The sequence below is a fragment of the Athene cunicularia genome (genome assembly GCF_003259725.1).
Source record: "Athene cunicularia isolate RWA chromosome 1 unlocalized genomic scaffold, athCun1 chr1_part2, whole genome shotgun sequence".
In the NCBI taxonomy this organism is placed as follows: domain Eukaryota; kingdom Metazoa; phylum Chordata; class Aves; order Strigiformes; family Strigidae; genus Athene; species Athene cunicularia.
In genome coordinates this window covers 60,632,884-60,646,566 of record NW_020799092.1, presented here as the reverse complement: position 1 = coordinate 60,646,566, position 13,683 = coordinate 60,632,884, and the positions used below count along the sequence as shown (strand labels likewise).

Here is a 13,683-nt window from a genome sequence, read left to right as displayed (position 1 = left end):
AAAAAAAAAAAAAAAAAAAAAAAAAAAAAAATCAGGAAAGAGAGGGCATGCCCCCATTTGATGTTTCAGAAGCCAGGGCATCACTGTCCACATTGTAATTCTGACATGATCTGATGGTCCGTGTTTATTTACCCTCAGCAGCAAAAGCCAGAATAGGAAGATGGGTTACAAGCTCCCACTTGCTCTGGTCCCTTCAGAGCCCAGAAAGCATTTGCTGAGAACAATAAAGGGAAGCTCAAATTCTGTTTCACTACCAGCCCCAGCAACACCACAGTTGGCTGCAGTCATTTCTTCCCTCAGGCACTCTCCAAGCATAAGAGCAATGACTGAGGTGACTGCCCAAGCTGCTGCACCCTCGGCCACAAAAAATAAAACATCTGATACAGTCCTGAGCATGGCAACTTCACCCTGCCACCCTGGGAGCAGTCAGTTCCCAGCAGCATGAGGGTTGCCCCATCCTGCAGCAGGGAAGGAGGCAGAGGTGTGCCATCACAGATGCTGGGAGCACCAAGGACACCGTGACCAAAGCCTTCTCCCAAGTGCCACACACATCCCTGCCAAGAGAGCTGGCACAGTGCCTCCTACAAGCTGAGTTCAACCCCCAGGCCCAGACCAGCTTGTATCAGCCCCCTGTGCCATGCCCTGCCCTGAACTTCTAGCCCTGTCTCTTGGTAAGTGATTTACATTTTATTCTACTTCTCTCCATCTTCAAACACATCATTAGCAGTTTAATCAGCACTGGAACACTTCCCCTGCTACCAAGCATCACTTGGATCATGACCAGGGCTTTGCCCTCTCTCCTCCCTCTCCCAAGCTGCCCTTCCCTCTCCGAGCAGTGTTTCACACAGGGGCTCTGGTTTCATCCCTTTGACCTGACGATGCCACAAAACATGGAGAGAGCACCTCATGAAACAAGCGACACTCTCACCTGAAGCTGGATCTGTTTCTGCCCTGAGCCAACACTGCCAGTATGGAAATGATGTTTGAGGGATTGAAAAGAACTCAACCACCCACAAGTACGTGAGGGTCTGGAAACCCTGTAATTTGTGCCACAAAGAGAGATTACAGCCCATCTCTTCCAGACAGAGTACAAAGGAATTTAGATTGACTTGTGCTTCCCCTCCTCTCCTCCCCTGACCCCCTGCTTAGCCAAATAACTAAAGCCAATACATATAACCATGTCCTTAGCTTGTTGACATAATCCGCCACTTTGCCACCGCTGCATCCCTCGTGGGGGCCCCAGCACTGCCCTTGGGAAACCATATCTGAAATCATCTCCTGAAATCTGGCATGACACAAGCTTTTCCTATGGTATGGTCTGAACCTGTACTGATGGGCTCCAAGTGCTCCACCTCCAAGACTTATTTCCCTGCTTGGAGATAATGCTGCTGAAACATCTATAAAAACAAATCCATACACTTTAATATTAAGCCTCTGCACTAAGTATTAAAGTGACACTGCCAGATTAAAGGGACTGTAATATATTTTTAATATCCTATTTTAAACTCTCCCTCAGATTATTACCCATGAAAGAGATTTTAATATCTATTCTTTAACTTAGGTGTGTCACCCACCTGTCCTGTATTTTTTCTCCAGGTACATAACAGTTACCAAGGCCCACCTGGCATTTCACAGCTCTGCTCCAAAGGCAGCAGTGGTGGAGGTCAGGGGAACCTGCATGTCATGCACACAACCAAGGGCTGGGACAGCGAGTGCCTGTGGCTCCCCCAGACACATAGCGAAGGAAAACCAGGAGACAGATGTCCCGTGGGGAGGGAAGATGCTGCCGTCCCAGCAGCAGCACTACCCCAGCCTCCTAGTGCCAGACCAGCCCTCGGTTGCAGACATCAGCTACACTTCTGGCAGCCACCTTGGCACTGCTGCTCACCTCCAGCGTGGGATGGGAATAGGTATTGAAATTTTATAATGACAGAAAACTCAAGCTGTCACTTCCCATTTTAGTAATTTCTTATTGTGACAAGCAGGGGCAAATTTGACCAAAAGGCGCCTAATAGGAAGGCCATATTGAGTCCTGAACAAAGAAAAACGTGCTTAAAAGCTCTCAGCTAGTATTGCTATGTTGCACACAGACAATAAGGAGCTGTAAGAAGTTTTTCTGTCTCATGTGTCTTTGAATATTAAGGCGACTAAAAACAGGAGCAAAAACATTTAGCAAAAAAGCCCTCAAAATCAAAACAAACAAACATCCCCCAACAATATTCCTCCAAAGACACAAAGAAATAACTAGTGGCTTTTTTGTTCTTAAATAAAGGCAGGCAAGAATAAAGTGTGGTTGCTGCCCCTAGAAGTGTTGCGAGCAGGAACTCCCAGAGGAGAGGACAATAGGGACCTAGTGCCCATGATGGCACTGTCTCAGCCCTGCGCCCAACAAGTTCCTTCAACTACTCTGGGTCTCTTTCCACATCTGCAGAGTGGGGATAATAACAGGTCTTTACATCACAGGGGTGTTACAAAGATCAATTAGTTAATGTATGAAAAGCGCTTTGAAGATATAGCAGGTGGTGAGTATTATTATGCAAATAACATGATTTAAGAAAATCACAAGTGCTGGATTAATACTAATCCCTTTGATATTTAAAAGACACCATTTTTTCATATTTTAAAGCAGCGAGCATTTATGTTATAGTTTTGCATGGCTGCTGCAACAACAATTTTTAACCTTCTCATTTTGTACAGCTCAATACATAAAACTCCTCTGCAGACATCTTTACAAAATCCAATCTCATCTCAAAGCTAGGAGTAGTGGAAAAAATTATGCATGTTGATGAACTGGATAACTAGACCCTAAGCAGGAATATTTCTCAGAGGATAGAATGTCACAGGCCTAACTTACTGTAACAAACATTGCAGAGTCTTTCAGTTTTAGGGCTTTTTTTGGAAGCACACTAATTTCACGCATCAAGGCATTTGTAAAACAATATAGCTGTTACCTAATTATGCCATTTTATATGGTGGAAAGAGTGGAGAAAGAGAAAAGGATATGGTTCATTCACTTCTTCCAAGGCTGCATATCTGAATTGTTAAAAATAATTTTAAAAATAATCTAATGTCTAATAACCTCATTTCGTGGTCCTGCTTGGAGATGAGGCCATTGCAATGTCTGCTTCAACTTCCAGCAAGTGACCACAAAACCACTTCTGCTTTAGGTGGATGCAGGGAGTGGGGCAGATAGCCACAAGCCATCCCAGAAACGCAGTCTGGCTCAAAGCTTGCAACTTGCAAGAGACAAACACGAGTCAACAAGAGAGATGTGGTGGAATCAGGACAAAGAACCCGAGGTGAGCACCAACATCAGAAACCAAGGAGAGAGCACAGGCAAGCCCAGCCATCCCCTTGGTTTCCTGTCTTTCCTTTCCCAGACCTCTCTGTGAAAGCAAGACATACTACCCAGTGCCTAAAACCTTCCTGTGCTTCCAGGATTACCACTGCCACATTCCCTTTCTGTGAGGAAGCCTGTTTCTTCTCTCCTGCACCATAAAATTTAGTGCAAACCAGCTGGTGCATTCAGTCTAGGAATTTACAATATTGCTGCAGTTAAAAACATCTTAATATTAACCCCCTATGGAATGCACGTCTGAAATTGATATTAATGAAACAAGATCAGATACTAATGTTCTGTACAGCGGGTTCCTCAAGCTGTGCTGTAGCGTCAAATCAAATCTTTTCCCAAGTCAACATACAAAATACAAATAGAGGATGTCAGGTAGTATTGACGTGGGAGGAAGCAGCAGGAGCATATTAAAGGAGCATATTGAGAAGCTCTTAAGTTTGCAGCTATGGGCAGCTACACTTCCTCTCCTACCACATCTCCCGCAGCAGCCATATTAATAGCTATTCAATACAGTAATAGGATCCAAGCAGTACACTTAGTTGTTGGGGCTTTTAAAATCTCCCAGTCAATATCAAAAGCATTCGGCTGCTCTTTAGTAGGAATAATTCTGCACTCTAGGAACAGCAAGGCATTTGCAGCACTCCCGAGGAATGCTGGTGAAGGATTTCCTTTCCATGCCTCTGCTTGTGATTGATGTGGTGATACTTTAATCGGACCCAGTTGTATAGATTCACAATTTAATTTTCTTGTGTAAACAGGCATTCAATGCAATCTTAGTGTATTCTTGTTAGTTAAGTTATACAATTTACTTACAACATAGATCCAAGCCACCACCTGAGGGTCATTCTTCAGACAGAGAGGGACCCTTGAGGGTGTTCAAGCACAAACACCTTTGACACATGATTTCTACTCCTGGATCTGCCAGGCCTAGAGAATAAGTCTGCAGTTCTAATCCTGGGAAGAAAATAAGTACAGCCCAATCCTTCACTCTGCTCTCCTGTAAAAAGGTAGTCGCCTCCTCTTCCGAAAAAAATCGGATAGACCACTCTGTTGAAGAACAACTCCCAAGTGGGAAGATGAGGCAGCATCATGCTTTTTCCATCTTCACAAGGAATCAAATCCCCCTTTGTTTCTAGTCCAAAGGAGAAAGTAAATTTCTCTCTCAAGAGTACCCCCTGCCTACAGGTGGCTTGAGGTTTGGTGTACTCTATCCCCAACACCTTCAGCTAATTCATCTTTTCTGAATGTTTTGAGTTTGTGCACTTGAGGAAAGCAATCTGATTTTCCTGTAACCAGCTATTCAGTTTGAGGTACATGGGTCCATCTTATTTAAGTAGGCCATAGATATAGTTAAGATTAGAAACAGGAGAAAATATTACATTATACTTAACATATGCAGTCCACAGGCTATGAAAAAAAAAAAAAAAGGAGCTATTGTAACTGACAGAGAAGTAGATGAGATACTGCCTTCTGTCTGACCACAGAGCAAGAGTAAAGCCATTCAGTCACTCAGAAGACAAAAAATAAACAAAAATCTGGATTCCTACCTGGTTTCTGATCTTTGCACAAGGTAAGCCAGGAAGGTACAGTCTGTCCCACTAACTACTGCTACCTTTTCTTCCCCAGAAGATAAGCAGAGGATGAGAAGGGGTATGTACTCTGATGATCTGTACTTCAGCCACAAAGCTTTCTGGACTGCTGATCTCCTGGCTTTGTACAATCTGCATTACATTTGTAATTTATTTACCTGGACAGCTTTAACCTCATTAAGGATTCACAGGTAAAAAGCAGAGGCTGAATCAAATCTCATAAAGCAGTGTCTGCTTCATGGGGGCTAAGCTAAGGAGAAAGCTACCTCAGCTCCTAATCTCTTAGGTTTATAAAGAGGATATTCATAACTTCACTCAGGGGGAAAAAAAAAATAAAAAATCTGTCAGTTGAGGTGAGGTATATTCGAACTAAAGAGCAAAAAAGTTATTGTGTGGTGTGGGATATTTGATCTCATGCTTTACTGAAGCGCAACTATTTAAAAAGAAATTATTTCAGGAACACATTATCCTTGTGGCTAATATATAAATGGCTAAAAAAGAAGTACTCAAATTGCAATATTTCTTCTCCCTTCAGGTAAACGTAAGAGCTTAGCATTAAATCTGGATTTAAAAAAAAAAAAATTAAAAAATCAGCTCATGCATTCTAGGGACTACAAGTACCACCAAACTAGGCCCTTGCATCTGAGTTTGCTGCTCTGCATTTGGCACAAGTACAACTGAAATATTCCAGAAGACAAATATGTTACATTCTTTCAGGTGTTTTCAGTTAACATTTACAGTACTCAAAGAATTTCTATTAAAAAAAACCTCCTACCTTCAGCAAATCTCAAAACCTTCACTTAGGAAACATGAAAGTTTTCACATGACAGGGCGTACTTTCTTTTAAAAACATATCAATACTATAAAATGTATTCTACATATTATATATAATACTTTTTTTTCTCTCATAACAGAGATCCTACTTCTGAATAGGGGTAGAGAGCACTCCATGCCTATAGTTACTTTCATGAAGTGGTTAGAAATGTGTGAAGGAGAATCACTATGGGTTATTACAATACAGTCCTTTGAGGCATGACAAGGGAGTAAAATTGCTAATGAATAGTCTTCTTTTGGGACAGGGGGACTCTTAGCTTTCTATTTGTGTTGCCACGCATGTGAGCTAAAGTTGTGTTTGTGCTCACGGCCTCATTAGATTATAACTTGACTGTTGATCTGAAATCCTGCAAGCCTCATACACTCGGGATCTGCCCTTTCTCGTTTGGAGGAGGCCACAATAATGGTTATTCCTCTTTACAGCCATGCCATCCCCTTGTAGTTCAGCCTCAGGGTCAATAACCTTAGGTCTAGTTTTCATTTTTAACAAATTCTCCTATTGCTCGATAGGCAAAGGCTGTTCAATACCTAGGCTGGAGATAAATATATTAAGAATTAACCCTTTCTTTGTCGACTTTTTAAAGTCACATTTTTAAATAGTTGCCTACATTTGTCTCCTCGAATAAACACAAGCTGACAGCATCTTCATATCCTATTACAGGCATCATACCCTGTGACTGCTGTGTACCTGCCATTCGAGCATCCAGACTCACAGTTTATAAATCAAAACTAAACATGGTAGCACATGGAAAACCTTCTAAGCTTCCTCCAAGAGCCTAACAGAGGTAAGAATCCTCATGTTTAGGTAAAGTCTGCTTCAAAGTTATTTTTCATATATGAAATTTTCTTTTACCCCATCTTTGGTATTCTGATTTTCTTTCTCTGCTGCAAGCAATAAAACACCTTTATATTCAGTACATGAATAGTGGAGATCTTTTAAAGCCTTGTATTTTACAAGGTTCTCCTAAAGCTTCTGAAGAATGATTTGTGCAGTGGCTCCATCATTAAAACAACCTGGGCATACCAATCTCATCCTCTCCCTTTCTTCATTACTTAAAGAGCTATGAACCATCCTGGGATGCCTTGCACTAGGAGGGAAGGTACATAAGTAATTTCCTAACTGCTCTGTTTACTTTGCATACCTTGTGGGCAAAAGTTGGCAAGAAAGGACTGGAAGCTGTTTGCTTTGAAATTATCACCCCATTTACAAGATTCAAGAGCAAAGTCTTCTAAAATGAGGTAAGAGGGAAAAGGAAGTGACTATATGCATGGTTAACACTACAGAGTGCATTAGCAGTGCACAGAAGGTCATTAGCTGAGAAAGAAATACGCAGGTACTAAGAAAGCTCCCCCACGAATGTACATGACATTTAGAGCACCCATAGAGAATAAAGGCACTAGCCAGTTCTACACAAAATGGCTGTATTCAGTTTAAAGCTGCCCTGTATTATTCCCAATGGAAGCAAAGCTTCACAGGGGCACTGCTGCTCTTGAAAGCACAAGCTCAACACCCAAACTTTCCTCCTCTCTTCCCTGACTAATAGGGCCACCCAGAAGGGGATGGGTAAGAAAGGAAGGGAGCTACAGACTCAAATGGGGCTTGATAACACAAAGAATTTGGCAACAAAATTAGTTTAAGCAGGTTTTGAATCCTCTTTTTTTTTTTTTTTTTTTTTTTTTTTTCTGGCCTTCCAGCTTCTCAAACATCGCAAAATAACGTGTTTGCAGCACCAGCCTGTGAAACACATCAGAGATGCAGTGAAACTTTTAAGTATTTTTTTCAAAGTCATACAAGAACTACATATAATATAGTACAATGCCAGATTGGCTCTGGCATTGTTCAGTTCACAGCACAGGTCCACAAAACAGTCATGGTGACACAACCAAACAGCTCCTACTTACAGCAGAGCTGCCACCAAAGACTTCATAGCATTGAATGATGGTCTGTGCATGCTGCTAACCCACTTGGAACAGAAACACGCCCCCCTGTGCCAAGTCATCTTGTGGGTACAGAGAGCCTGATGTGAAAGTGCTTTGTGGGAGGCTTTGCTCAAGCCAGGAAAACTGGGGATGCAGGTCTGCTTTTGCATAGGGGCTTTTGGGGAGAGGACATAGAAGAGCTTATAGAATTAGCAGGTATCCACCTTTCCTGGTCAAGAAGGAATGCTGCAGCACCCACTTGCCCTACTTATATATGACAAAAATACCACTGAATTGTATTTTTCATCTACGAATTCCCCAAAATTCCCCAAAAAAGAGGCAATGCCAAAATAAAAAACCAAAACAAAACAAAATCAGACAGAAATTAAATTACTTGCTAAAGGCAGAAACAAAACCAGAATGCACAAAGTCAAGAAACCTACAGAAGAAACCTACAGGACCCCACTGCATACAGGGGATTGCAAAGATGGCAGTCTGGATGCCAAACCTACACACAAAGCAGCCCTGACTTCTGGTATTCCAGTAGATATGCCTGTTTCATCTGACCAATGCCACTGAACTACACATGGTGTAGAAGTATCTGTTTGGGACAGAGACACAGCAGCAGACAACCTGGCCATGCTCAGTTACTGCACATGAAAAGTGTGAGCAAATAGAAAAGTTTGTGAGAGAGAGGAAAGGCAGTAAGTACGTAGCCACTTCTGGACATGAATTTACCAGCGTCGTCTTTTCACAACAAGCTGAGTAATAACGTACAGGAACTCTTCAGTGCTGCCTCATGCAAAAGCTCCTAACTTCCAAGGCTGCTAAACCCTCTTCTGATATCAGAGTTCCAGTTCAAGTATATTTCAAGTAGATTAATTATGCCACAGACAACAGAAAACACAGTCTGCCTCTTCAAATTATCAGTAGGAGAAAACACCAGGAAGAGTTTAGTTTCAAGGATGCTGTTTACATTTACTCACTTATTTTACAGGCCTCAGGATCAAAATTAAAAGATAATAACTAATTGCTACAACTGGGAAAAGTAAATTGGAAAGTCCTTACCGAGTACACCTGTACACAATAATTTGAACAGCAACACATATAAGCAACACAGATTGCAAAAGTGCAATTAGAGAAGTGGAAAGTGTTACTCTGAGCAATTGAGATACTATGTTTTGATAACTAAGTTACCTTGGAGATGATTCACAGGCACAAGTTGCTTAATGTCATTTTACACTACAAATCCAGGAGGTATAAAAATACGCATAAAAATCACTATTAAATCAGAAAGTATCCAAGACAATTACAAAGTAAATACATTTTCATGCCAGATTATTGCACTAAATTTGAGGCTGTAATATTTCAGCCTAAACCCAAAGCCCATAAACCCCATGCGGCCATCTCCTGCCTCGAGGCACCAAGCCAACTGCACTGCAGTACTCTTACAAGAGGATCTCCTCCTTCTCAAACAAGCAACACACCACACTGGAAGAAAGAAGCGAGATTTAAGAAAAAACTCAACAGACTAAATGAGTTCTTAGCCCACCTGAGCAGCACGACCACCACTAGCAAAAGGGCCTTCTTGGGGCTCAGGCTTCTGTGCAAATAGCTTCCAGGATGAAGTGCCTTTTGACGTGTACTTGTTCCTGCTGGGAGAAACACAGACAAGATGCTTCAGAGAAGACATAAGCCAAGAGACTGGGCAACAGGCACAATCAAAGAGAAATAGCTCAGGAGATTTAGAGGTATCCTAAGAAAGGAATCATTTTAGAGCTGGCACCTCAAGACATCACAGAAAATTCCTCATTTTCATCCATATAAATGCAAAAGGGGGAAGAGTAAGGAAGGTAAAATCTACTGATTTCACACTGAATACAGCAATTAAAGACTTAAAGATGTATCTAACAGTCAACAAACATCAAATCAACAGGATTTTAAAAACAGGATATCAAAACATATAGGCCAAATATAGATTAAAAATTAGTTAATTGAAAGATCTCAAAAAAGTTCTCATTACTGAGTAACATCACCATACAACTGTAATGCTCCTTTTGCAGTTTGCAACAACTGGAATTATGCTCTACATTACTGAAGTGTTTTATTAGCTACCTGGAAATAAGCATGTCCTTGGTGGTAAAATTAGTGGATTGCATGCTTTAGTAGCATGATAAATAAAGATAGAAAGGAAATCACACTGATTTAGCTCAATTGCTTCTTAAGCTGGGCTCATTCCAACCAAAACAGCCTGAAGATACCTGAACGCAGATATATATTTCCCATAACAAGGAATGCAGGTAAGTTTTGGGAATCAGAGGATCATGACCTTAATAAGCAGAAAAACAACAGGCACATGGAGGTCATCGTAGCCTCGCAACTGAGCATCGCATTCGGAGCTTCAGTTGTTAGCAAAAGGGTTAATGTGGTTCATGGATGCAAGCATATGAAAGTGAATGGAAATACTGAATAGGGTGGGATGGGGTATGCAATGGTGAAGAGTAGCACTGAAATACTGCGCCCTGGTCCATGGCTGATGCTCAAAAAAAGATGTTGAAAATTAGAGAACATTCAGAGCAGAGCTACAAAATCAATTAGCATCTAGAAGGGGAAAATAGCATTATGTATAATAAGATTTAAAGACTTGGTCCTTCTGATAAGCCACACAGAAAACTGACAGCTTACTTGATCTTTAAGGAAAAAAAAATAAAATTATCAGCAATAAAAACCACTTTAGTACAGCGACAAGAAGACTTAAAAGGGACCAAAAGATGCAAGTCAAAAGCATAGAAACCTCCTGTTAGAAATAAGATATAAAACTGAACAGGGAGAACGAACAGGAACATTCTTAAAGATGGATTATCTTTTCCTCAGTGTTTTCAGGATGAGATATGCTTTAGCCCAAGGATCTGTTTGGCCTGTGAGCAACAGCCAAGTGAGATGGTCAAACAACTGCAGGACTTGATGGCTCCTCTGATCCTAAATTCTGAATGAGAGTCCCTCCCCCCAGAAAAAGAAGAAACCAACAAACCCTCAAACAAAATAAAAACCAAAACAAACCCGAAAGAGTATTGCCCTGAATTTTCACTAATACTACTGAACACCGAATTAAATGCACAATGGACTGTGAAATGCTTGCAAATCTTCCCCCAGCTAGATGTCAACCGAAGAGACCATCTGTTAATAAACATAAACATCATCTCTCTAGAGTTTTATCCAACGTACTAATACGCAAACTCATACCACCATTTAGTGCTAAGGGATTGCCAAGGCAAGTGAAGTCTCTTGGTTTCTCTGAAAGAGCTTTTCTCAACAGCTTGGGTGGGCAGAAGGAGACAACACCTGGAGCACACAACAGATACATATTCCCAGTCACGAAGCCAGTTTCATGGTTGCAGAGTTACTGACTCTTGAAAAACTTCTTCAAAGTACTCAAAGACACCTTCTGCCTTAGTAAAAGCCTTTCAGACAAAACCACCTCCATATAGCATGCTTATGAGGAAAAAAAAATATTCCAAAAGTCACCCACTTTAGCTGGTTTTTTTTCTAGGTTTGTAACTTATACCCATAAGAGTGATGTGCATGCATCACAATCCCAACTAGAGTTTACATGTATTATTAGTCAGTTCATGAGGGGAAAAAGGTCCAGTTGCTGATGACGTGAATCAAAACTGCACAGAAAAACTTTTTAAAGCTTTTTAACTAGTTGCTAATCCCACAGAACTGGCAATAGAAGAGGTTAAACTATTATTTTCATCGCCTTACAGTTCGACATGCCCAACATTAAGTTTATACCAATTTGTCTCATACTGATTAAATAAGCATAGCACATAAGTGCAGCAACATATTAAGGAAGGACAAATTAATGGTCTTCTGATGTATTTAAGAGGGAAGCTGCACATTTTGGACTTCCAGTTGCAATGAGCATAACCAGATCCATTAAAGGGAGAGGACTAACTATTGCAAGTTGAAGGAAACCATAGCCTACTACTTTTAACCATTCCAAGCATCATGGATATTGAAGAAATAGGCTTTTATTTGTTGTCTGTGCCTAGGTGAAGTCCAAGCAAAATATTATTAAACTGTCCTGATTTGGGTCGGGAAACGTAACCTTGTATTTCAGTAGCACCCCTTCTACGAAATCAACATGCGGTTTTTGTTCCACCCTCTGCTTTCTTCATATGGGTGACTACATTTGATTAATCACTGTTTTCCCACTGGGAAAACAGTAGTTAAAGAACTGGTCCTTCATAAATTCTAAATAGTGATGCCACCAGGAATGTACAAGCTAGATCTTCTTTATATACAGCTCTTACACACATCTGTCAGAAAGAGATACTATCTCTTCTTAAACTATCTAGAAGATAAACAAGAGCCCTGGGGAAAGAAATTTGAGGAGTTCACTCCTGAACTTTCTACATATTTAAAACACAGTCAATTAGTATAGACAGAAGGTTAAGCTTGAAATGTGAGAAATCTTGATTTCTGCATCACTTCTCCAAGAGACTCATAACACCCTAATGATCCCTCTAGACATAGCATCAGGTTTATGAAAGCTTCCTTCAATCCAAACTGATACGTAGACCTAATGCAGCTTAACTAGAAATACACTAGCCAGGTCGCTTCAGCTATAAGCATGAGCATACCCTGTTCTAAAAACATAAATTCTGTAACAGTTCAGCTGAAGTGCTAAAAATCCCATAGATTTTTATTTAAAGTCATGTTGATCACAGGCGGTTCCTATGTACTTAATCTGGCAGAGTGCTCCCAACAAGTCTACCCATGCAAGTCCAGCACAGAAGTAGGGGAAGGACAGCTTAGGAGCAAAGTTCCTCCACAGCTTCCTGATTTTCGTAGGAATAAGAAGGCTTTTGAAACACCTTTAATAGAAAAAAAAAAGAAATATGGCATATCTGCAGCACTAAGAAAACTGCAACTGTCAAGTAATACAAAATCCATTCACTGCAAATTACTAAAATCATAGAAAGGTCTGGGTTGGAAGGGACCTTAAAGATCATTTAGTTCCAACCCCCTGCCATGGGCAGGGACACCTTCCACTAGCCCAGGTTGCTCAAAGCCCCAACCAGCCTGGCCTTGAACACTGCCAGGGAGGGGGCAGCCACAGCTTCTCTGGGCAACCGGTTCCAGTGTCTCACCACCCTCACAGTAAAGAATTTATTTCTTATATCTTATCTAAAACTACCCTCTTTCAGTTTAAAATTGTTACCTCTTGTCCTGTCACTGCATGCACTTGTAAAAAGTCCCTCTCCAGCTTTCTTATAGGCCCCCTTTAGGTACTGGAAGGCTGCTATAAGGTCTCCCCAGATCCTTCTCTTCTCCAGCCTGAACTACCCCAAATCTCTCATCATGTCTTCACAGGTACTCCAGATGTCTGATCATCTTTGTGGCCTCCTCTGGACTCATTTGAGCAGGTCTATGTCCTTCTTATGTTGAGGGTCCAGAGCTGAACACAGTACTCCAGGTGGGCTCCTACAAGAGCAGAGGGGAAGAGTCACCTCCCTCGACCTGCTGGTCATGCTTCTTTTGATGTAGTCCAGGGTACAGCTGGCTTTCTGGGCTGCAAGCGCACATTGCCAGGTCACGTCAAGCATCTTGTCAATCAACATCCCCAAGTCCTTCTCTGCAGGGCTGTTCTCAATCCACTCATTGCCCAGCCTGTATCTGTGCTTGGGATTGCCCTGACCCATGTGCAGGACCTTGCACTTGGCCTTGTTGAACTTCATGAAGATCGCATGGGCCTACCTCTCAAGACTGTCAAGGTCCCTCTGAATGGCATCTCTTTCCTCCAGCATGTTGACTGCATCACACAGTTTGCTGTCATCAGCAAATTTGCTGTGGGTGCACTCAATCCCACTGCCCATGTCAGTGACAGAGATGTTTAACAGCATCACTCCCAACCCCTGAGGAATGCCATTTGTCACTGCTCTCCACTTGGACATTGAACCATTGACTGCAACTATTTGAGTG

The 13,683-nt window shown here is 41.5% G+C and overlaps 1 protein-coding gene across 2 annotated transcripts in view; it reads right to left on the bottom strand.

The window, feature by feature from the left end:
• PLXNB2 (plexin B2) overlaps positions 1–9,353 on the bottom strand; it is a 252,716-nt gene extending 243,363 nt beyond the window's left edge. The window contains exon 1 of one of the 2 annotated variants that reach the window (XM_026867768.1): positions 9,248–9,353. The gene's annotated coding sequence lies outside the window, so the exon portion shown is untranslated. The remainder of the gene's footprint in view (positions 1–9,247) is intronic. The other variant, XM_026867770.1, reaches the window with a different exon arrangement.
• Between the last annotated feature and the right edge of the window lie 4,330 nt (positions 9,354–13,683).